Source organism: Lissotriton helveticus, chromosome 1_1 (assembly GCF_964261635.1).
Source record: "Lissotriton helveticus chromosome 1_1, aLisHel1.1, whole genome shotgun sequence".
NCBI classification, from domain to species: Eukaryota; Metazoa; Chordata; class Amphibia; order Caudata; family Salamandridae; genus Lissotriton; species Lissotriton helveticus.
Window position 1 is genome coordinate 728,665,825 of NC_136057.1, and position 25,386 is coordinate 728,691,210.

The 25,386-nt window shown below is 44.3% G+C and overlaps 1 protein-coding gene across 3 annotated transcripts in view; it reads left to right on the plus strand.

The window, feature by feature from the left end:
• The first annotated feature begins 627 nt into the window (after window positions 1-627).
• The window catches only part of KERA (keratocan), a 296,742-nt gene continuing 271,983 nt past the window's right edge, over window positions 628-25,386 (plus strand). Inside the window, exon 1 of one of the 3 annotated variants that reach the window (XM_078655348.1) lies at window positions 628-690. The gene's annotated coding sequence lies outside the window, so the exon portion shown is untranslated. Of the gene's footprint in view, window positions 691-836; window positions 917-1,358; window positions 1,438-25,386 lie in introns of those variants that run through there. The other 2 variants (XM_078655365.1, XM_078655357.1) reach the window with 2 other exon arrangements.

Sequence of the window (25,386 nt, forward strand, 5' to 3'; positions counted from 1 at the left end):
TTTAGTGATCACCCATAAGTGGCCATTAACTTGCTCATAGTTGCAAGTGACTAGTTACAGAAACATCTACATTCAATATTTTCATTCAAGCTTTATAACGTATACTCCCAAAAACAAAAGTGGAATGATCAGGTTCTTTTCTAAAATATGTCTACCAACAAGCAATCTACTTCTCTATCTCTTTTTCAATAATCAAGAGTTGCGTACTCCTTTTAAGTCACATTTTTACATCTGTTTTCCATTGAAATCAAATAAAAGATTTCCGTAAGCGCAGATGGCTTGACTTTTTTTTCGTTTGTTTTCTAAGGTCAACATTTTGGAAAAGGATTTTTGCCGAAAGTTACCGTTTATAGTTTAGCAAAAAGTCACATTTCTCTAGCCTAAAAACAAAGCATTTCATTTGTTTGCCAGTTACCTTAATTACACTCCACCTAGGTATATTTTACACATGAATTTCACTTTGATGGAACGTGCCCTTAAGGAATAACTTCATGTTAACGCGAGAAACATCCTCTGCTTTCTGCTGCTTTGGTAATGAGCTGTCGTTCGCTGTTCAAAGGGTTAACTTATGTAGTCACCGGTGCATATATATGACGCCGTATTCCTTAAACAAGATAAGGAGCCTGGATAAACAGTTGCAGAGAAATTGCATCGGTCGCAGGAAAGAAGAGAGGGTGCACACAAAGCCAGGTAAGCTTGATGGGAAAGAGCTGAATGTTTGCAGGGACGCTTTATAGCTACTATCAAGGGAGCGTGAAAGAAGGACGCTGGGGGCAGTTTTCTCTTTATGAGCGTAAATGTTTCAGAGGCACGCATAAAAACATTCGGCTAGCAGCCAAGGTTTTCCACATTAGATGAGCTCCTAACCGGCAGAAGATAACCTCTAAAGCCAGTGCTTGCTTTCCTGGAAAACAAGGTATATTGTTTTTTTCTTTTCACTTTTGTTATTTTGACTGCTGATGCCGGAAATTGTTTAATGCTATTTCTATCGAAGACTTCCCATTACCTGTCATGTTCTTCTCCTGTGTATAGATCCAGATGTGCCCCAGACACAGATGTTTTCAGATGTTCTAGATTGACATATTTAATTGACAGCTTGCCTGCAATTGAGTATAAGAGAACTAGGCAGTAAACGAGTGAGCACTTGCCGGGTTAATATACACAGCTTTACTCCATAAACAGAAATATTGGCAGAAAGTCAGACTTTCTTTCATGCTTGTGAGTGTAAATCGTGAATTTCTGTTGGAGGTGCTCTGTGACTAGGACCATAAATGCAGCGCTAATGATCGGGCAGGAGGAGCTGCTTTGGTATTGAACACTAGGGACCAGACATATTGATTCCAGTGCCAGGACCTGACACTTGGCTCTGTTCACCCTTTACTTTGATGTAATTAGCAGGGAGTTTGGAGAAAGCATCCCCTGTGTGTCCAAAGCCAGGTAAGGTTTATTGCAGTACCAGATGCAAATCCACAAAGAATTCTCGCTGCCATGGTTTGAACCACTTCTAAGAATTGCACATTGCTAGCACATTGTTGTTTCAAGATATTTATAGTTTTGAACCATATTGATAATTTTGATAATAAAATACATTATTTGGTGCCCCGATTATATTTGTAGACAGGGGATATTATTGCTCGACTTCAACAATGGTGTTATACAAGGCATTGTTTTCTAACAAACTATTAGGAGCAGCCTGAGTTGTGTCGTCTTTGTTGAATTTAGCGCAGACATTCGTTTGCATTGTGAATTCGACACTCAGCAGCTAAAGGAGCATATTGAGTGTACTTAATTTTATTCACATTTGCACCTAAAGCATTTTTACAGATTTGGTGTATCCATTCATAGATTGACTCCCAGAGTCCTTCCTATACATGTCATCTTGATATGGTCAAAGGTAGCGCTCTCTGGACAAAGCTTGGTTTATTTACATTGGTGTTTGGCGACAGCCATTGTATAATAATCACGAGAAACTCATAAGTACCTCAAATAACATCGATCATATTCTTGTTAAATTGTCCTAATTTATTGGCATTACATTTCATACACCTCACAAAACGGTTAAAATAATTCATTAAAAATGACCCCAACTCCGCCTGTGCCCCATCAAACCAGTTTCTACACAACCTATTATTGTTTCATACAAGATCCACAATAAAAGGTCGGTCTAAAGTGCACTTTTATCACTATATATCCATTCTTGCACTCCGCCCTAAAATGCGATATCGGGAATCCTAACCTATCCTAAAACTGAAATCATTGCAGTGTTGGCCCAGACATATTTTTTTCACAATTTTGCTAAGGCACATGTTATGTCTAAAAATTCTATGTTCACCAAGAGGGTTCACGTTTCCCAAATTGTCATTGTTTCTGTTTAGCTCAAAGTCATGCTTTACTTTTCAGTAAGACACAACAGTTGCACCTTTGTCTATTTGACACTAACATGCACTCATGTGGTAGTAGCTAAAGGTGTTTCTACATGGTAAGTTTTGCAAAAAATAAAAATTTGAATGGTTGAAAAATTATTTGTAAGGAAAATCATACATAACTTCTGATCTGTTTAATATTTTGTTACGAACAATAAATTATGTTGATTTTCACAATATGATTGTATTGCACTGTGATCTGAATCAATTTGCTATTATCATATATTTACAATGGTGATGTAAGAGAACACCCTTATGCAATACAGAGATAGAATTGAATGGCTAATGGCCTGTAAGAAGCTAGCAGCATTTATTGGAATGTTGACAAAGTTTTAACATAATTGAACGCTCTGGCAAAACATACATTCCTTGGGCATACCACGGCTTGAATCATATTTTATACACCCACCACTCTTTGAGGAGCGGCTGGTCTTTTTGCCACATTTAAAATAAGTTGCTGACATTTCACAGGGAAGTAGTTGCTGTGACTGCCCCTCTACCTCTATAGTTTAGATCAATCGTTCTTAACCTGTGGACCGAGGACCCCTGGGGTTCCATAAGGCCTACTCAGAGGGGCCGCAACAGTGGTATAAAATTAAATAATTAATACTAATGAAGCAAAAAATAGGCAACATTTGAAATGTGAAAACATTGTCTATATTTGAATGTGAATAAAACTAAATATTTCAATATTTTTGCATTTGTTTGGTGTATACTTCTGTCTTTCTTTTTGTACGTTGTTTTGAAGTTCAAATCGTAGAAACTGCTTAGGTCCAGGGGATCCAGCTTTCAACAATGGCTCAGTGAGGGTCCCCCTATTGCAGTAATGATTTAGTGGGGTTCCACAGAAGTCAAAATGTTAAAAACTGCTGGTCTCCATTTAAGCATATATGAGGAAAATATATAGGCAGACAAACAGAAAGACCTGAAGAAAGATAGATAAATAGATTAATTCGTATTTGGATGAGCAGTCGAAGAGATGGAGCACTAGTTACCCAAATAAGAAAGATGGTGGACAGGCAGGGACACTGAGAACAGACAGATATAGATAGATAGATAGACAGCCAGACGAGATATAACTTGGAATCAGCGCAAATATTATGGCACAAATCATTCAAGAAGCAATCTTTACTAAAGGTACTTGACAGCTCAGTGATAGTATGTCTCTGATCCTAGAGATCTTCAACATTACACGTCGCTACTGCACTATATTAGTAGATCAGGTATTGTCTGTGATTGCTACAGAATAACGGATGTTTCTTCCATCACTCTTCAAAATAAATTCAATAAGTGATGTCATACCGTAGAATGGACTGTTTGCTAATAAGTCCTCATGCATTTGACTCATAGAGGTACTAGGCTTATGGATAAATCCAGTATAAAGCTAGTTTTTTGGCTTCCGCCTCATAGAGCTTTTTTTGTTGCATACATATAAGAGGAACACCCGTCATTTCAAAGTAAGCTGGGCTTTGCCTGCCAAGGCCATACCAACAGGAACTGCCACAATGCTTGACCTTTGGCCATGCTACGCGCACACATTGATCCTACCTAAGGTTTCCACCATATTTCAAAGAGCATACAGTTTCCATGATCATTGCAGAGTTTAAACTGTGGAAATAGTCTATGTGGAATAACCAAGAGTGTGGTCTTGCCCTTTACACAGGACCATTGTCCAGAGTACTTCTTAAAGATGGCTTGGGGACCATGCAAGGTTCACTGCAGGTATTGATCACATTGCTTTTGGTTATGCCTTGTGCTCAATACTCCCGTCTTTTTACTTTAAAAAAAAATGTATATGTGTAGGTCTGGGCTTCAAATCAACGTATGTAGGTGTCAAGAAGTCTTATAGGCCATCCTATGTGTAATAGGCTAGTCTCATATTGATTTACTTATTATGGCTCACAATCTGGAGACTTTTAGCAAAAAGTCGTTTTAAATATTTGATGGGTATTTTCAGTGTTTTTAGGTTATTTGGAGGGCCTACTGGGAGACAGGGTGTGCATCAACATTCAAATGATTGCTTGAGCACCAGTGTGAATTTGTGTGTATGTATGTGGCATAGAATCAAGCAGGTCATGATTTCAACTGACTCAAACTTTATTTTCTAGTAATAAGTCTTAGAATCTATGTTTTAGTACAGTAGTGGTCTGAATGACATGTATTAATGGGTCACATTTATTTTCAATGGCATCATCTGAAAATGTACATATTTCCTGAAAATACGGCTACATATTAACTATGCTTCAGTGAGCTCAAACCTGAAAAGCCCTGACATTTGCAAACTATGGAATGCAATGCTCAAAGCAAACCATACCTCATGCCACCTGCCATGTTTTACTATTGGTACAGCAAGAAACTCTGAACTGATTCAATATAAAATGTCAGAAAAGTAGAACTTTACTCAGATAGCATGCTTGTCATGGTTTTGTGTAAATCTGTTCAATAGACTTTGAGATGTTAGTGTTATAAAAAAGGTTGGAGTAGAGTTGAAAATGTCAACCCCAACTGAGCAGGTTTTTGGTACCATTTACAAATTGGGTGGCCTTTGGCCTGACGGTTTAAGATATCACCAGAACCCCCCAAATCTCAATCTCTGACCTTATTTCATGGTCACAGTAGTTTGATATAGATTTTTTAAAGCCTGTAGTTGTTTTGCCTTATGACATAAGGCAAATCAGGTATTACATGTTATGCACTTCAACACTGAGAATAGAGACAGTCATGTGTTCCTGCCATCATTTTGGCTTCACAAAGAATATACTGATGATCACGAAGTTACATTGCACTACAAAGTAATTAATACAGCTATGTACTTAAAGATAAGAGCAGCAGGAAAAGGCACAGGGCCTCTTTTTGTACCCGTTTTATTTTTACAGCAGTCCCCTTAAATCATGATGATTTATATCTGCTTTGAGATTTAATTGGAATTCAGGTGCCTGGGGAAAATGGCATCAGACTACATAATTCACTACATAAACCAAAGACAGATTAATAGATAGCCATAAACCATGAGCTCAAACGCTGTCATAACACCAATAGTTGACCATACATTATAATTTACAATCACACTGCATTCCTCATCTGTATTTATGCACAGAGTAACGATTTGTTCTTCCCATAAACATCTTGACTTGATCCCAAAACTAACTTACACATATCCGTTCAGCATTTAGTGCCTCGTGGGCTCCATATGTTGCAGCATTATGGTAGATGCCAGAGGGGAAGGCTCTCTCCTGCTCATGGTATGCAATTTGAAGTTCAAGTGAAGAGGTGTGGTTCGTTTATGCAATTGAGAGAGGTTGCCTCAGTATATGATGTACACATATGTAAGTAGACACGTTGCACAGATCCAGAGAACCCTTATGGTGATTTTAGTGGTCTTAGACAACCTTAGAAAACTCCATAAGTGGTAGCTGTTGAGAGCAGCCTTCAGGCTTAGTCCAGAAGGAATGTAAAGCAGCTTGTTTTACCAGAACATAATAATATAGGTATGCTTAAGTGAAAAAGAACCACACAGTGTATTTATAAAGATATATGAATTTATTATAAGACACGCACTCACTAACACATACAGACTTCCCCTAGTCAGAGATATACACAATGTACACAATACTTTTTAATAGAAACAGGATAGTAGCACAGAATACACAGTGTCCCCAGGGGGAGACCAAACCATTAAACTAAAATATTGGTATGCGAACCACGACACGAGTAAAGACAATAGTCAGAGAATGAAAAAGTGATGGCGACCCAAGGAACCACCCAAGGTGAGAATCTAGGAGCCCCACGGCAGTGTAGGAACACAATCGCATTCTCCGAACAAATCAATGTGTGTGTCACGGTTACAATTTTTTAAGAAAGATGCCCTTTCCCAGTGGACCCTGATGAAACACCGTGGAGGACAAGAGGATAGAGAGCTACCCAGCACATAGAAACCCTAGGAACCAGGTTACCTTCATCAGGGAAGCTGGGTGCATAGGTGTGAAGTGGCGTTTGAAACTGCAGTTGAACCCAATGGAGGACTTCAGGAAGATGCCACTGCTGGGGAAGGTGAAAGTGTCCAATGGAGCCCAAAGGCGGATTTAAGATGTGAAGAACCGGCAAGCAGAGGGGACGGAGCCTATGCCACTCAGGAGTGACCAGGAGGCATGGAAGACAAATGGCCGATGTCAGGTGCTACAGGAGTGCTGGTGGTGACCTTGAAACTCCAGCTGTGTGGACCAGGCAATGCTTTGGAAGACCAGGAGCCATACATAAGCTGTCCCACATCTGATGTCAAGAGCTGATGGGTCAGTGTCCGGCGGGAGCACCAACAAGCCTTGGCAACTGCAACCAACAAAGAGATTGAAGAAGGTGCAATGTCAGGACCAGAAAGGTCCAGGAGAATCACCAGAAGCAGGGGAGTCAGGGTAGGCTCCAAGCAATCAGAGGAGCCCAAAGAATTAAAATGTGACACTTGACAGGACCCACAGACCAGAGGCACTGGAGTCGCTAGAGGACCTAGAGCAGCTTACCAAAGAAGCAGGCCCACGGTGGAAGCATTGCGGTGTGGTTGAAGATTTTGGTCCCTGGAGATGCTGGAGGTTGGGGCTACTTGGAGAATGAAGATCTTGAAAGAAGGAAGCCAACAAGCCTTTGCAACGGCAAGTTGATGCAGTGCACAGGGGTTCAGTTCCGGCGGCTCCAATGTGGGATGCTGGCAAGAAACTTGGTGAAAGGACAGGGCAGGCCTCGAGGGATGCGGAGAACAACCTGTGCTGCTGAGCCTTTTGGAGTCTGTGGGAGCCCAGGATCTGTAGACTGGTCACCTTTGTTGTGGTGCCTGCAGATGCAAGGAAGTGACTCCATTTACTTTAAGGGAGATTCCTTCAGGTGCCTTGGTTGCCCACAGGCATGTATGTAGCACAGGCATGGACGTTGCAGCAGACGAGCAGGGAGAAGAGATCAGGAGCAGCAGGAGTCTTCCCGGTTGCATCCTTGATGCCCAGAGCGAAGTCCAGAGAGCCCTGACAGTCAAAGTGGAAGTGGTGTCTGATTTTATTCATGTCTCACGAGGAGTCTAGGGACCCACCTTCAGGTAAGCCCTTCAGTACTCTAAGGAAAGGGTTGGGACGAATCAGGGGTCCCTCCCTAAGAAGCGGCTGGACAAGGGGGAGGATACAATCCTGTACTTTGTCCAGTTTCGCATCAGAGCGGGAGCCAATGGCTCCCTGAGCTGGTTTGAACTTGACTATGCATGAAGGGCACCAAATGTGCTGTGCACGTAGACTATATGGCGCTGGCAAGCATTCCCACCCTGCCCCAATACACTAAACCCTGTTGATGGAGGTGGTCACATCTCCCTGTGACAGGCTCCCTATTGTTCTGCCTTTTCCTGCTCGAGCTTGGCTCAGCAACAGTAGGGCAGAATCGTGTCTCTGGTCGGAAGCAGCTATGTTGTGCTGTCAGGGTCTAGAAGACTGGTACTGGGCGCACTGAGGGCCTAACAGAGGGCCTTTACAGTGGTTGGAATCATACCTCCCACCCCGTTTACGGTGTGGGAAGTATGAATCCGACATGTTTGATACCAAACACGACAGGGTTTGTTACAGCAAGTTTCGAGATGCTCATCGCGTAATGACGCAGTGCCCCTCTATATGTTATATGGCTGTCTCACTTAAAACTCAGGAGAATGGACTCCGAAGGCTGTAGGGGTGTCTTGCTCATGCAGGGGCACCCTTACACTTAGAACCAAGGCCCCAGCCTTCAGGATTGATAAGGACTGCTGTAGGGGTGATTTATAGGTGTTAAGTGCAGTGACCTTAGATATAGGGAAACCTATATCTTTCGTAAGTGGTGCTAGTACCAGCTTACACAGGCTGCAATGGCAGGCCTGTAGTGATAGATTGAATGGTCTCCCATTGGTGGCATAATACATGGTTCAGCCTATGGGGTACCTCTGGGGTACCTATGCCATGGTTACCTTAGTACCATAGTCTAGGGATTTATAAGGGTACCTCAGTATCCAATCAGGGATGTATCTCAGCACTTACCATATACATTTAGGGGAGAAAGTTGAGAGACTGGGGTCCTGATTAGCAGGATGCCAGTCAGACTAGTCAGAAACAGCATAGCACCAGGCAAAAGGTGGGGGGGTAACCATAAAAGCAGATCCTACTTTCCTACAGCAATGCTGAGCAATAAGAATAGTTTATTAGTAAATGCTTGTAGGGACCTTAAGCAAGATGATAGGAAGCAAATTATTTGTTAGATTATGTCACTTACATTGTCTCAATATTCCCCTCATGCATTGCCAACACTGTGGGGCATGCGTTGTATACTATTAGACTCACTGGTGGCTGCACCAGCAGCTTCATTCACATGTACATAACAAAACAATTGAAAGCAACATTGATTCACTGAGAGACAATGAACGATAAAATAAGAGTGAAAAGGGCAGCTGCAAACAAATACTCATAGTGAGGTATAAGTAAGCATACACTGGGACCAGAAATATACTGAAAACAAAAGTGGTTAATTAGATTCCACTTGAGACTGAAAGAACCCCTGCCATGGGTTGGAGAGTCACACATTGTGACAGGGAGAAATCAGAGGGTACACAATGTCACCTCACCTCTGATGAGTTTGTTGAACCTCCCACTAAGTCTTGTAAGCAATATACTGATTCTGGAAATAGGGCACACACACAAATCTACACACGCACACACATGTACATGGGTACACTCACACACATGGAAAAATAATGCTGCAACTAGATCACAGTTACACTGAGCTGGAGGCCTGAGAAACACTGAAACAAGAGGATCACATCTCCAGACTTAAATAAACATCATGATAACTAAGACACTGTGACATATAGACATAGGTAAAAGGTGACCCATAAACTGAGATAGGAGGACACTGAAATTGGGGTAGGAAGACTGACAAGGAATACACTGAAATGGAGAAGCAATCCCCAGAGAAGTGCATGGTATGTTCAAGCGCTACCAATAATTTTAAAGTAAAGAAGACAACACAATAAAAACCCCAATCAAAATTTGAAAACTAGATAAAAAAACAATGAGCACAACAACCACACAATCCTAAAATCATCAGTATAGGCTTAGGGGAACTTGAGACTCGGTTTTCTAAGGTTGTAAGACAAAAAGCACCTAGAAAGAGTCAAGCCCACAGGAATAACAACAGTTCACAGCAGATTGGGTCTTAGAGGCAGCTTCAGATTGAATGTGATAGTGCAGAGTTTGGATATACCAAGCAGGTTATACCTTCAAACTGTGAGCCTAATTGGAATTAATAAGAATGTGTCTGGCAGGTTACTTCTGCACCAAGGTAAAGGATAGCCCATCTGCCTTATTACATGTGCATTATATTCAATGTCATTTATAATATGGTAGACAGGGTAGCCATCACTGGATGGAGTAACCCTTTCACCAAACTCTAAATCATAAGACCCTTAGACTCAAGCTGCTGGGAAAGCTAATCTTCTTCTAATCAATCTTGTAGCCCCTAACAACTAAGGGCAGGCTATTGGGTACTGCCCTGACTAGCTATGTCTCCTTCAGTGTCTAGTCCTCATTAGCCACCCGGAGCCCTCCTTGAGTCAGGAATCCTTCTGCTTTTTCTGTCCCTGATGCCTGTTAAACAAGAGGCTAATCACTTGATACATGGAGAGCAGTTTCCAGTTCCTGGGTGCCAGCAAAATTCAGGAGTCCTCGTGTGAGTGTTCTTCCAGCAGGAACCACAAGTCTGGAGTAAGGAGTCTGGAGTCAGGATTTTTCTTCTAGCAGGGCCTTCGTCTTCACATGGAGTATTTCCAGAACCAGGAATATTCTCAGGAAGTGGTGGTTGGGATGTCATATTTATCCAGGGAGAAATTGGACAAAATCTACCACCCAATTCTATTTCCTCACAGTCCCCTACCCTGGTGTGCAGCATTTCCAGTTTGCCTTACTATATAATTACCCATGATCCTGTTTCAAAATGGCAGACCCAGCTGCCACCGGGCAAGGCTGTCTTCGGCTTCCTGGCTTCTCCCCTGACTGACACAAGGTCAGAAACACGTTTTCTTCTTTTTATGACTGGAGGCTGATTGTCTAGGGGTTCCTGTGGAAGAATTGGAGAATCAGTCCATGGCATGACCTAGTGAAAAGAGGGAGTAATAAAGCTGCCATTTGTTCTACTAGCTATTCATGTCCACTCACAGATAGCTAACACCTGCTATATTGTGAGCAGTTAAGTCCCATTGCCTTTTCTGGGCACCCATGTAAGCCAATGCCCTTTCAGTCAGAGTCATTATTTCTCCCAGTTAAAGATGTGTATTGCAGCTCAGGGGGTGTTATTGGTGGCAGAACTGATTTTCCCTTTTAATGTGACTGATGGCTGACTGTCTAGCAGTGTTCTGAGAAATAATAGGAGAAGCCATACTTGGCATATTCAAGTCAAAAGAGGTAATGCATGAGTTAGTGCCACAACTGTCCTTTGTTGTGCCAACTGCTCTTGCCCACTCCCAGATAGCTAATACCACCTAAGTGGGAAACATTCAATACCCGTCGGTCTGTCCTGGGCCAAGAGACAGACCATTGTTGTCTGACCCAGCGTTGTTAACTCTTCCAGCCAAGGATGTGTAATCTAGCTCTGGAGGTGTGATGGGGGCCAGAACAGGTGTTAACCCTAGCTGTGCATCAGGCAGCTTAATGTACAGTTTTGCAATTTTAATTTGCTGCCTAAATTAGCAGAAATATGATTTCAAGATTAAGATGGATTTTTAAAACTAAGACGGAAATAACTTTGGAGGAAACTTCTAGCTTATTTCTAACCAGAGGTAGAAAATAAAGATGGCATTTCTACCTAGGCCTATGAGGACAAAAATCTAGTCAGGCCTACACACTGAAATAGACTTTGGGTTTTATTTAATTTTGAGGGAACACTAACTCCAATATATATTTGCCTTGTATATATTCACAGACTGTCCTGTGGGCTTAAAAGGCCCACTTTAGGAGTGAATTAGGAATATATGTAAACAGGCTTTTACTACGTGGCCAAGGCATTTTACCAGCTTTTGTGTCACTGCAGTGCAATTAAACTGTAGCCTAGCCTGCGCACATTGGTGATCCTGGCAAAAGCATATTTTTGTCAGATATGTGGGTGTTGGAAATATACACTGCAGCCCACATATGCTATTTATCTTTCCATACCATAGGTGTGCATCAGGCATCATTTACAATAGACTGAAATGGAAGTTAAATAGGCTAATTACTGATTTTGAGTGTACACCAATGTGTTTTAGAGGGAAGGTACTGGCACTTTATCATGGTTAGGAGTGGCAACAACGTACACAGAGCTCTAATGACTGCAACAATAGGGTCCATACAATAGGGACCATGCAAAAAAGGCAGATTTGCTACAGACATGTACACTGAGACATTCAATACACTATTGCTGGAATGAAGATATACATTCTGGGGCATGATTTCATGTACAAAGGGATGCCACCAGGATATCATTCCTTTTTTATTAAACATGGACTACAATTTGACTTGAAGAAAGAAAACACTAGGGCAGGAAGAAGGTTAGATTTGGAAGGAAATAACCATGTGGAGGCAAGAAGTACATCTGCACTAGGAAAGCAGATCACATCTTTGGAAAAAGGCAATGTACTGGCAGGGGAATACATGGATGTTCGCTCAGAGGATGCTTTACAATAAGAGACCAACATCAGTACATTACTATCCTTCACACTGACCCCAGCTAACTTGTATAGTAATTGGAAAAGGGAGATACTTGCATTGAGACAGAGCCTTAGCACTTGCAACATAGCCTAGCTAACTTGTACGGCAATTGGAAAAGTGAGACACTTGCATTGAGAAGTGACCCTAGCACAGAAATTCCAATGAAACATGGGGAACTTTCACTGGGGCATTAGAGCAATCACACAGGAGAAAATATACTCACATTGGGACGGTAAATCAATATACAGTGGTTAAAGAAGACATGAAAATGTGGGAGCCTCTAGACTTTAGACAAGAAAACACATTGTACTGCACAGGAGTACAGTGAGTAATAGGGTCCCAGGGGCAGCGAGACATGCATCTCTGGGACAAGAACATACCCATATTGCGAAATGAAAAAACACATCAGAGTGACAATTACATTGACACTAGAACAGGGAGATATTGAAAGGGAGATAGTGAATATACTCTAATTGGAAATTGACAAGGAAGGTAATTGAGATAAGGAGATTCTTATATTAAGAAATATACCTCCCCTGCCAAAGACCCACTGTTACGTTCTTTCCACTGTATCCCGCCTTGAACTTCTTGACTCACAGGGTATGGTACAACAGTAATAAAGTGAAAACACCATACATGAAAAATCTGACACCAATTAAAAAAAATATGTAGTAAAATGCAGTCCATAATTTGAGACAAAGATGACAATAATTCAATTAGTAGAACTGGAGATATGCAATTTATTTAAAAAAGCAAGTATATTGCCTAACAACACAATATGCCGGTTGCAGTTATCTGGTCATGCTAGACCAGAGGAAAGTCACAAGTTCAGGTCGGGCCGATAGAGACACTGGGTCAGTCCTGCTGAAAAAGTTACTATCTCAAACTCCTACATGAAAAGTCCAGTTCGAAGTGGAGGATGCCATAAGGAGCTAGGAGAGAGTTGAAGTTTGTCACTGTGGTGCAAAGAGCAGACTGGGCCTCACATATACTCATTGCTGTAGCCCAAAGATCCTGTTGGGTGTCTCAGACAGTCATTGCTGGAGGTTCGCCTTGAGCTGTAGAGCGAACTGCAAAACCTGTGATGCTGATCGAGAGGCATGGTCTCGGCGTTAACGGGCCATTTAAAGTCACGAAGAGCTCTAAACTTTAGGATTTTTTATTTTCGTCACAGGAGGAACCCAACTGATGCCACCTAAGGGTCCAGACCTGTAGGGGCATCTCTTGGGGATTGGGAACTCACTCCAGCAGAGGCCAGCAGGGCTCAGGCAGGTTCAGTTGCCGGTCTAGGCAGGTCCTATGCAGCAAGTCAGCTGGGCAGTTGCAGGGAGACCTCTGGAGATTGTTATGTCCCTGTAGCCCAGAAAAAGAAGGTCCGCCTCTGTAGTATTCTCTAATACTATCTGTCTCTTATAATAACATGCTCCTAGCTGCTCAGCCTGTGTGAGTGTTCTGAGGGGAATGTTTGGTGTGTGGGCTATGTGTGGAATGCTTGGGTGACTGGAGCAGAATGACAGTTGGATGGAAGGTCCCGGTGGGACTGTTGATGGATACTTAGGACTATTGATATATACCTGTTGTTGAAGATTTATACTTGTTTATCTGCCATTGTAATAAACCTACATTGGCTTCATCACACCAGCGTTGTCCTAATTACTACACTTATTTTTGGCAACGAGGTAAAGACGTCCCCATGCTCTAGAGTTGTAATAGTGGACTTAACTTTCATCAAAACAACCTCTACAATGTTTTGCGAAGAAGATTCAAGTACCAGGAGACGACAAGTGAAAAGAACACAAAAAGCCACACAAATGAGTCACAGGAAGCCACAAGAGAAATTCAACCTAAGGACATTTTGCAATGGAAACAAAGGAAACAAGCACAAAGACAGCACAGTGTGCAGTCCCACCAGTGTCCATCACACCAGACAGCCCCCACACAAGCGTGCTGTACCCCGTCTCCAGAGTCAACTTCAACAAGAGGCTTCATGTACGCCGCGCAGAGTGAACTTTCACACACAGTAGGCCTTTTCTTTTACTTCAAGGTTGCTGTGCAGAGTGTGACTCGCATTTACATTTTTACAAGGGAAAGACTGTCTGACTTTGCTTGTGTGTGCCTGAGACCTGAAGGCACTGGACCACTCGTCCCTACATACTGGAACTTCCACAGAGTTACACATGAAGGTGCACAAATATTTTTAAATAGACTTCTCTATCTGAATCTGCAGAAAGGATGTGTTTGTGGCCACATCTATCACATTTGTCCACTGTCTCTGATGTGTCTACATGGTGATTTCATGTGTTACAAGCGTTTGCTACAGGAGCACACAACTTTGCACTTGGTTCTGCACAAGATTGGACAGTTTGCTGTGGACGTTTTACACATTGAGATTTCACACCATGGGGAGCTGGGTCTCATTGATGAACTACAGGGAATTACGCTCTCTCAAATTCAGTACCACAATGAGGGGTGTCAGGTTTTTGTCATCGCGCAGAATTACCTGTTTGTTGAAAACGCGCAGAACGCTTGTGGCTACAACTGTGACGTTGCTTTGACAACCTATTGCCTGGCACTGCTAATGGACATTTTGCTGCACAGGTAGTGAAGGGAGAAACCCGACACAGCATGTCCTCTGTCATTTCTTTCTTTGCCAACCATTTTTATTTGCCAACCATGTCATCGTCTTATCTGGCGGTTTCAATAACTTGCCTCCTTAACCCTTCGAGCCATTTTGCCTGGTATGAAAGGAGCAGGTCCCTTCTTTCTTCTCAGACAGAAGGCAGGCCTAAAGCAACAGGGCAGTTCTACTTCTGTAGTGTCCACAGGTCTAGGTGTGCACTGAAGACTTGGTCTGCGGGTCCAATATTTACCCCTGGTGCCAGCGCTTAAGTGGAAGAAACTTCTAGAATTCCCTCATATCTTGTTCTGCAATTGCTTTTGTTATCCTGCCCAAAGTCCAAGATGTCTGGGGTGACAAAAGCCTAGTTATCCTGTATCAGCCCCACTAAAATGTAAGTGAGGCAGGAAACAGCTCAGCTCCTCCATTTTGGCAGGATTGCCCATACTACCAACATCTGGCCCCCTTTACCTCACTGTCTGGGAGTAATACACAAAGGCCAATTGCTAACTAGGGGAGAGGATGTAGCCTAACAGCTAGGGCGGTCAATCCCTAATCTGGGGAACCGGGATAGAGCCTCGGCAATGAGGTTCAACATCCTGTGATTCTGGGCAAATCACTTAATCTCCCCGTGCCCAAAAAAAAGCTGAATGTGTCCTTGTGTACCGCAACTGGTGCTCTGATACCGGATACCTTCGGGTCAACTTTGCGCTATATAAAACTACAGAGAAACACCTCCCCCACAAAAACTACACTTAGGCTTCAGGCAGCAAATAGTTATACAAGAAAATGCCAACTTTCTAAAAGATGGGGTCATAGGTATTTGAATTAGCTTTTTTACCTGCACAGGCAAGCCACGGGATTGATTGTTGTTCTTAGCGGTTTAAATACTGAATATACAGTTGGTTGGATGGAAGGTGAGATCCACTCTGTAGGGTCACTGCGGTGTCCTGGGGTATACGTTATTCCAACAATAAAATGTTACATTACTGAGCACAATTTTCGTTTACATTTTTGGGCAGGTTGGACCTAGGAGTTTACTTTTACAGCATTTTCACTGTGATCGGAAGCATTGACTGTCGTATATTACTGACACTCAAGAGGCAGGTGAGAACATACAATTTTTTTTTTTACAGAAGGCAAGAGACTTATTTATCTTTATCACAGAAACGTGGATTGAGGTATTTGGTTTCTCACATTTCAGAATGTACAAGGGACATTTTCTGGAGTGGCATTATATTTGACGGTTTGGACACCATTAGAAACCGGTGGGCGACGTTTGAAATTTTGAGATACGCGGAGGTATACAACATAGCATTATACTTAGTGAGCATTTAACTAATGTGGTTCACACTATAATAGGGCCGGATAAATCCAATACTAATCACACTGGCATTTGCGGCTACTCGGCTCACTGAAAAGGTGGCGTGGTTACTTTTACCTATATCCTCTCTGACTTACTCACATGGAGATTAAAGGTTCATCTCTAACTATACCACTTGGATGGTTTCACCAACCAAAAGCATTATGTATAAAACTAGCTCTTTTCTTTAGTAACATTAGATACAGTTTTATTTACTTATTTTGTATTATGTTTTTTCTCTTCTGGATTATGAGCGGCAGGTATAGCTTTGGGTATAGCTATTGTATGTAATTCAGAAGCTAAATCTGTGTAATCATCATGTATATGTTTGTTGTAGATTTGCCCTGAAGAAGGGTGTATGACACACCCGAAATGCATTGGGAATGATCTTCTTCATGTTTGACAAGAAAGCACTATGAACATTGAAGTTGCACAACATTTATGAATCTTGCTTTAGAATAAAAAGAAGCATTGAACGACAGCGGATGGAATCGAAGTTTGATTAGGATTCACCGATATTTTTGTGTTTATATTGATTACTGTTACAAAAAAATTATTGACATCGTATAACAATTGTAGTATATTGTGAACACACTCAATGTTGAGTGTCAGAGGTAGTGCACAATTTTTCTAGAACAGCAAGGCCCTAGTCTATCTTAACTTTCTAAAAGGGGCATTTTCAGCATTGTGACTTAAAATCCGACTTTGCCATTTAAGATGATTCATTTGAGAAAAATATGACATTTTTACCTGCTCCTAATCAAAAGCTACCACTTCTTGAATGTAATATGGTAACACAATGTAATGCTATAAGAGGGGTGGGCCTTACAGTAGTGAAAAACGAATTTCGGAGTTTTTCACTACCAAGACATGTTAAAACAGTGGTGGCCACCACAAAAAAACAGCCGGTGGGGGGCTGGAGGCAACGCGGAAGGGGGAACACGCGGGGGAGAGAGGAGCGCATGAAAGAGGGTAGTAATTATATATATGAAAAAATAATAACTTACCCGAAGCCTAAGACATCTCACGTCGCATTGCACCTCCTGCGCTCTTACTGGTGAATGAAAAATGAAACGATGTTCGTTTTATTTTTCATTTGCTGGCTCTGAGCCAGGCAGTAGGGCAGTGCTGCTAGTAAAACATAAAAACACATGTCCTAGCTTTCAATACAAGGCACCATGCCTCATTGGCTTTTTAGGGCCTAGCTTAGGGGCGACCTATATGTATTAAAAAGGAAGGTTTAGACTGGCAAAAGATTTATTTGACAGGTCAGATCCGCAGTTTTCAACTGCCCTACAGGCTACAATGGCAAGTCTAAGACATGTTTTAAAGTGTCACTAAAGTGGAGCCACAATGAGTGCTGCAGGCCCACTAGTCGTAGTTTAATTTCCATGCAGTACCACAAGTAAATTAAATGTGCCATTCAGCTGTAGGCCAATTTTACGATGTTTTAAGGAGAGCAAAAGCACATTAGCAGTGGTCAGCAGTGATAAAGTCCACAGATTCCTAACAACTAAAAAAAACACATTTCAGAAAACAGGAGTGGTGAAGGCAAAGATTTTGAAGGGAGACCACGCGAAGGATGTCAGGTCTAAAACTTTGTATTTTGGAAATTAGATCCTACTACCAGTAAAAACATTGTGATTTTGGCTCATAATTTTAAAAGAATGCTTCTGTCACGCAGTGTTGTATGAATCTCAGATGATCTCACATTGTATGTTCTGATACTTCACTGTATGTAAGGTGAAACATAAAAATGACACTCTTTTAAAAGGTCTGTCCTAAGAAGGAATAACAGCATAGTTTCATAGAGATATGTAAAATAGTTATTGTTCTTTAAAATAAACTGTAATTGTGTTTTCCCAAAGTCTCTTGAAGAGTAAGGGTGCTACAACTTAAAATAACAGAAAGTATGTGTTGTACATATATTTGTTCTAATACTAAAAGGTTGATTTAGATTTTGGGAGATGTTAGGCATTGCCAAAAAAGTGTCTGATGCTGCACCTGCGAAAGGTATGATTTCCCTGCTCTAGTCAGTGTAGGGGAAAGCACCAGGTTTACACCAGCTGAGCCTCTGTTGGGTACGCCTGTCTTAAGTTCTGACCTGTGATCAGTCTTTCAAATGACCCCCAAGACACAGTGACAGTCAGCCCGCCTTATTGAAGGCGGTTTGACTGTCAATAATGGTTTCTGCCTGTGTCTACCATGTGAGGCATAGAAAAAAGAGAGGAGAAACATAGAATGACCTCCACGCGCAGGGAGAAATCTTCCTGAGCATTGACTCATCCACATTTTGTATTGACACCTGCTTTGAGGGTTTATTTTCACAATATACTAATGTTTGTAGAAGTGGGTGTTTTAAACATGGCATCCATTTGGCAAACCTTTATTACAGTAAAAGGAGTTGTCCCATTACCCCCAGGTCCCTCTAGTCTTCGTCCCCTTCATAACTAATGAGATAGTTCCATCTCGCACACAGAAAAAAGAACGAAGGAATGCTGGACCTACCCCTCCCCCTCCCTTTGGGAGTACATAGGCGTACAGATCCCCGCATTCCTCCTGTTCTTTTTTCTGTCTCTAATCTACGATTTGAGAACGTTGCAGGAGCGAGGACGCTGGTATGCTCACGTGGATACTGCTGGGCGAGTGTCCTTAAGTATTCAGTTTCCACACCCCCCCTGCCGGGATTGGGGGGTGTGATTCGGGCCCCGTTGCTGCATGGTGTTGCTGGGGTCTTCTGGCCACTCCTCCTGGCTTGTCAGGCTTTGCCGAGGGGGGTGGGGGGGGTGTGCGGCCGACAGAAGGCGGTTTGCTGTGGTTCCACCTCCCGGGTCATGTTGCCTGTCTTCCGGGATCGGAGGTGCGGCAGAAGTTAGGCATTACATGGCGGGCTCCTTCGCTTTGGAGGATTTAGGAGCCCGCGGGGATGAGTACCGCATAGCGGCTGTGGCCTCATTTCTTCTGCCTGTGTGTTGTTTTCTGTGCTTGTGGACGGTGCTGGTACTTTCCTCGTTTCTTTGGTACTCGGTCTGTTCCTGGTGGGCACTTGGTTTTCTTGTTGGCTGAGTTGCTGTGGCTCTGTCAACATGGGGAAGCATACGCGGAAGAGCCCGCCATAGGGAGAGCACATCTTCCTCTGAATCCTCATCCTCCTCCCCTTCTCCTGCCAGGTCTCGTGTTGCAGGGAGTGCAGTGATGCCAGGCTTAAGCGTCTCATAAGGGAGACACTTTGTGAGATGGGAGGTGATGGTGCTCGGTCAAAAGGCACTGGTCCGGTGTCTTCTGGTTCCTCTGATGGCGAAGCTGAGTGGTAGCGGGACTCTGAACACAAAGAGAGTACGTTAATAAGGACATGTTGGCTGGGCTGCTGAAGCCTGCCGAATCGAACATGTGGTTTCCGGATGATGAGGCTCCGAGCACGTCTGGTGGTCCCTTGTTACAGAGCTCTGCCACTGTGGGTGTGCCTATTCATCCTTTCATTAAGGATGTCCTGCAGCGGGAGTGGGTGGATCCCGATCGGATCTTACTTCCTCGTTTTATGGCAAAACTTTACCCGTTGCAGGATATGGCTACGGAACTGCCGGACTCCATATCTATTGACTCCTTTGTCGCCAGTCTGGTGGGTCGCAATTCCTTGGCGGAGGATGCGGTGATGAAGGATCCTGTTGACAAGAAGGTTGATTCCTCCCTCAAAAAGGTGTATTCTGGTTCCCATTTGGCATTGAGGGCTGGCATCTATGGGACTTATGTTTCTCAGTCCTTGCTTTCGGATCTCAAGTCCCTTTACCAGTTAATGGATGACTCTACTGACTGTTCCAGTCTTCTGGAGCATATTGAGAGACAAGTGGAGTTCCTCTCGGAGGTGTCCTTTGATGTGGTGTGGGCCTCTGCCCTTTCCAGTGGGGTATGTGTGGCTGCCCGTCGCAATTTTGTCTTGCGGGACTGGAAGACTGACTCTGCCCAGAAGGCTTGCGCTTTGCGTCTGCCTTTCAAGGGGACAATAATGTTTGGGGGCAGTTGGAGGATAAGTTACATAAATTGTTAAGGAGAAGAAGCATTCTTCTTCTTTTAAACAGGCCTCTGCTGTTTCTGTTTCTGTTTCTGTTTCCTCACGTACTAATAAACAGGAACCCGATGAAGATGACTGGCTACCTGCCTTGTGTAGGTGCCTGAGGGTTCCCCTTTTTTCCTCACTAAATATGCTTTGCGGTATGTCTACACACCCTCTTGGTATCGTGATTCACTTTGTGTGATGGTGGTGGTCTAATAAGTAATTTTGACCTCTCCTCTCATTTTTTGTATAAAGGTACTCTTATGTTGTTTTGTAATCTGTTTCCTCTAGTCCTAAACTTTTTTTCGTCCTTCCTCTCGTAGACAGTTTTCTAAATCGGGGGAGGTTTTCTTCCAGGCATGGCCGGGATGGGAAGGCTAAGTCCCCCCCTCCCAAGCCGCGTTCCTGACGATATGGCTGGAGATCCCGGATCATTGGAAGGAGGTCAGCTGCACTTCTTCCTGCCGGCATGGCTGCGGTCTTGTTCAGATGCTTGGGTGTTGGACATCATTCCAAGGGTCATGTCATAGAATTCTCCCGTCCTCCTCCGGACTCGGGGATACGTCCAACTCCTTGGTCGTCCTGTCTGTTCAAACGGTCCGAGCTGTTTCTGGGGATCGATGCTCTTCTCAGGAAGGGTGCGATTCAGGAGGTTCCTCCTCTGGAGGTGGGGCTAGGGCATTACTCTCGGATTTTCCTGGTACCCAAGGTGACAGGGGGGTTCCACATGGTTCTGGATTTGAAAACCCTGAACACTTGGGTGGTTCATCTGCCTTTTATTATGGAGACTCTTCAGAGGGTGATCCCGTTGGTGATTCCAGGCCATTTCATGTGCATCCTCGATCTTCAGGACGCGTACTTTCATGTCCCGATTCATCCCCTGTCCCGTTGCTTCCTGAGGTTTTGTGTTCAGGGGCGTCACTTTCAGTTTCAGGTCCTGCCATTCGGCCTGAGGTCTGCTCCTTGTATATTTACCAAGGTGGTGGCCCCGGTGGTGGCTGTTTTGCATCTTTGGGGTCTCCTGGTGTACCCTTACCTCGACGACTGGTTGATCCACGCTCCATCTCGGTCCCTGTTGTTGGAGGCTCAAAGGGTGGTATGTTCTGTGTTGAGGGATCATGGGTTTCTTCTAAATCTCCCCAAGTGTCAGCTGTCTCCCTCCCAGGACTTGGTTTTCATAGGAGCCTGGTTTCCGACCAATCTCGGCAGGGTGTTCCTGCCTGTGCCTCGGGTATTGACGTTGGTGTCTCTGGCTCAGCGGTTCTTGGTAGGGTGTTCCTTTCCGGTTCGCCTCTGGTTGCGTCTTCTGGGGCTCATGGTGGCGACGGTGATTACTGTGACCTGGGCTCGTTTTCACCTCCATCCTCTCTGGTTGTACCTTCTGTCTCATTGGGATCCTGTGTCTCACAACCTGGATTGCCTTCTTACTGTGTCCCCTTCGGTCCTCCCTGCCCTTCTTTGGTGGACAGTGTCGGCCCATTTGTCGCAGGGTCTGCTACTGTAGCCGTCCCCTCCGGTGGCCCTGACTACTGATGCCAGTTCTTTAGGGTGGGGTGCAACCTTGGGTTCCCTGTCCCTTCAGGGTCCTTGGTCCCTTCCAGAGAGTCGTCGTTCGTCCAATTGGAGAGAACTGTCAGCAGTGCACCGGGCGGTGATGGGTTTTCGGGTTCAGTTGCTCGATCGCCGTGTTGTGGTGAGGTCAGACAACACGGTGACGGTTGCCTACCTCAATCATCAGGGGGGTGTCCGCTCCTCCTCCCTGAACACAGTGGTGATCCCCCTGTTCTGTTGGGCGGAGGGTCATCTGTTGTCTCTGTTGGCGGTTCATATTCGGGGTGTGGACAACAGGGCAGCGAATGCCTTCATCTGTTGTTTACCCGCCTCTCTGGAGTTGTCTCTGGCTTTTCGTCTTGTGTGCAGGAGGTTTGATCTTCCATTTCTCGACCTCCTCCTTCAATGCCCAGCTGCCCAGATTCTGCTCCCGGAATCCACAGAAGGGTTGCTGGGGGGTGGATGCCCTGACCGCTCCTTGGCTGTCCAGGCTCCTCTATGCTTTCCCTCCTCTGGCTCTGATTCCCCGGTTTTTGGCATGCCTGTGTCGGGAGGATCGGGTGGTGATTGTTGTGGTTCCATTTTGGCTGCTGAGGTCTTGGTTTCCGACTCTGCAATTGTTGGCTGTTCGGGTCCCTGGTTTCTTCCTCGGTCTCCTTCCCCCCTGCAGTCTGCTCCATCGCTGTCTCTTCTGAGGTTACGTCTGTCAGTTTGGATGTTGAGAGGCAAGGTTGGCGTCTGCGGGGTTTCCCTGAGCATTTAGGGTTCCCATCGCCCGTCTACTCTCAAGTCTTATGACCGTCATTGGGGTAATTTTCTTCGTTGGTGTTTGGCTCTGGATTTATCCCCTTTGGTGTGCCCTTTGCAAGTGGTGCTGCAATTCTTTTGGGAGGGCTGTTTCCACTTTGTGTGCTCAGTGGGCTGCTGTTCGGGCTTTCCATTCCCCTTGGGGGAATATTTCTGATGTCGAGGATCTAGTTTTGCGTCTTCTTCTGAGTTTTTCTCTGTCTCGTCCGGTGGTGCGCCCTTCCTTTCCTTTGTGGGATCTGCCTTTGGTTCTTTGTGCTCTTGTGTCCCCTCCGTTTGAGCCTCTGTCTGAGGTGAATGTTACGTTTGTGACTCTCAAGGTGGTCTTTGTCATGGCTATCACTTCTGCCCGTCGCCTGGGGGAATTGGGGGCCTTAATGGCCCGGGAACCTTTTTTGTCCTTTTCAGAGGATGGGGTGGTTCTCCGTTTAGATTCTGCCTTTGTTCTGAAGGTTTCCTCCCAGTTTCACCGTTCTCAGGAGTTGGTGTTGCCTGCCTGGAGTCTGTTCTGGACTCTCCGGGGGATCCTCCTTGGTCTTTGCTGGATGTGTGCAGGACGTTGCGTGTCTACTTGGCCCGCACTGCGGGTTTTTGGACGTCTGACTCCCTTTTTGTTTCCTTTGGGGTTTCTTCTCATGGATGGAAGGCTTCTTCTGCCTCCATTGGTCGCTGGCTGAAGCAGGTCATTGCTTTGGCTTATTCTCTTTCTGGGTCACCTCCTCCTGCGGGGGTTCAGAGGAGGTCTACCCGTGGGATGGCTGCTTCTTGGGCTGAGGTTGGTGGTGTTCCCTTTTCTGAGATCTGTCGGGCGGCATCTTGGGCGTCCTCTAATACCTTTATTCAGCATTATCATCTTCAGAATTTGTTGGGGGATGATGTTCATTTTTGTTTGCGTGTACTGAATGCTGGGTGCTCCTGCATTTCTTGTGTCTGCTGTTCAATAAATCCCTGACCTTTTTGCATTTGGGTTGGTTCTGGTGGTTTATTGTTGTTGAAGGCCGGTTGCTGCTTGGGTATTCTCATTAGTTATGAAGGGGACGAGGACTAGAGGGTCCTGGGAGTAATGACCTATTACTTACTGGTAATCTTCATTATTCTGGGTCCTGTTGTCCTCGTCCCCTTCATGGCTTCCCTCCCTCCCTCCCTGACTTGCAGGCCTTCATCTGGGCTTGGTATTGTCAGGAGGAATGCTGGGACCTGTACGCTTATGTACTCCCAGAGGGAGAGGGAGTGGTAGGTCCAGCATTCCTTCGTTCTTTTTTCTGTGTGCGAGATGGGACTATCTCATTAGTTATGAAGGGGACGAGGACAACGGGACCCGGAGTAATGAAGATTACCGGTAAGTAATAGGACAGTGGTGGCTCCCTTGACACTGCAGAGAAGTCTTCCAGGCAATTGGCAATCCTTCAAAAGGCCAGATGATCCTTCTCTGTTCTGGTTGTCTAGGTGGCCATGTCCCACGTTCTAAATAACCTCATAAGTCTACAAACAACGGCCTTATTAAAAGTGCTCTTCACTGTCATAAACTGCAGTGTACACTTTGTTTCTAAACACTGTTCAATTTCTTTTAGTTTGTGGTGTAAATTCAAAATATATTGTGCAGCTTATTTCCATCCAAGCACTTTAGACCCCCTCTGCACACTTCTACATATGTTGCTGCTGCCAGCCACTACAATGTGAGGTTGTTGCTAGGAAAGCCAGTGTGTTATTCATCTAATAGTATTGTTGAAACAACCCTTTAACGTCCCTAGCAACCAAAACACTTCATAACCTGAGAACCACATGTGACTCTTTTCCTTCCAAGACACAGGTAGTTCCCCTGGTAACCATCCAGCCTCTGTCTCTGCCTTGAGAGATGACTCCTGATTTCCACTATCCAGGGTGAGCATGTGAGACCCTTGTATTTTCCCTTATGTTTCTACTGACATGTATTACATTCTAATGACCAAGGGTCATCCTCTAATAGAGTTAGATGAATGACACTTTACTGCACATGGCAAAGAAGCAAACACATAGCCTGACAATGGAGTGAAACTCCCTCCTACCTTTCACCAAGACATGTTACTTTTCGAGTACACTTCAAGCCTCTATTACTGCTATCAGACAGTGCTCACAATATCATACATTGACTAGTTAAAGCATCCTTTTCAGGACCATCTTCTCCATTCCTGCTACCCCACTCTATTTCAACTCTTCCTCACTTTCTGCCTTTGGGGACAGACTGGCCTTTTCTTTGGCTCTTCACTCACCACTCTCTGCCCTGTGCTACTCCTGGCTACACATGTGAGCTGATGTATTCAAGTGCTCAACCCCTCTCATGGCCTGGATTGTCCCCACATTTTTTCTGGACTGGGCTGCCAAGAGGTCCAGCAACCACCACAATAAGCAATGAGTTTGGTTGCCCATGGGCTGCCGCCACACCATAATTTGGGTTAAAGCTTTGTTCAGCGTGGGCACCAAACCTCGAGGGTGCAGATCAATTGCTGAAGGGCTCCATACCAACCTCACCTTGGAAGTGCAGCTCTGGGGCTCACAGGTTCCATGTGTACTAGACCTTGGGAATTGCTCTTGGTAGCCCATGAGCTAAGTACCGACCACAAATTGGGGACTGGACTTGGTTTTGGTTGCTCATGGCCTCGAAATATTTCACACCTCCCGATGGGGTTTGGCTGTTTATGGTTTCCATACACAGCACTGTTGAGGGATGCAGTTTGTTTCCTTGTCATTTACATTGCCTTGGGCAGGGCTGAGGTGAGGTGATTGGGTGTTAAATGACCAGCTGTGTAAGAGCATTTTGAAATGAACTCAAAATCATTGGGCATATGTGCCCTCATTTTCAGATCACA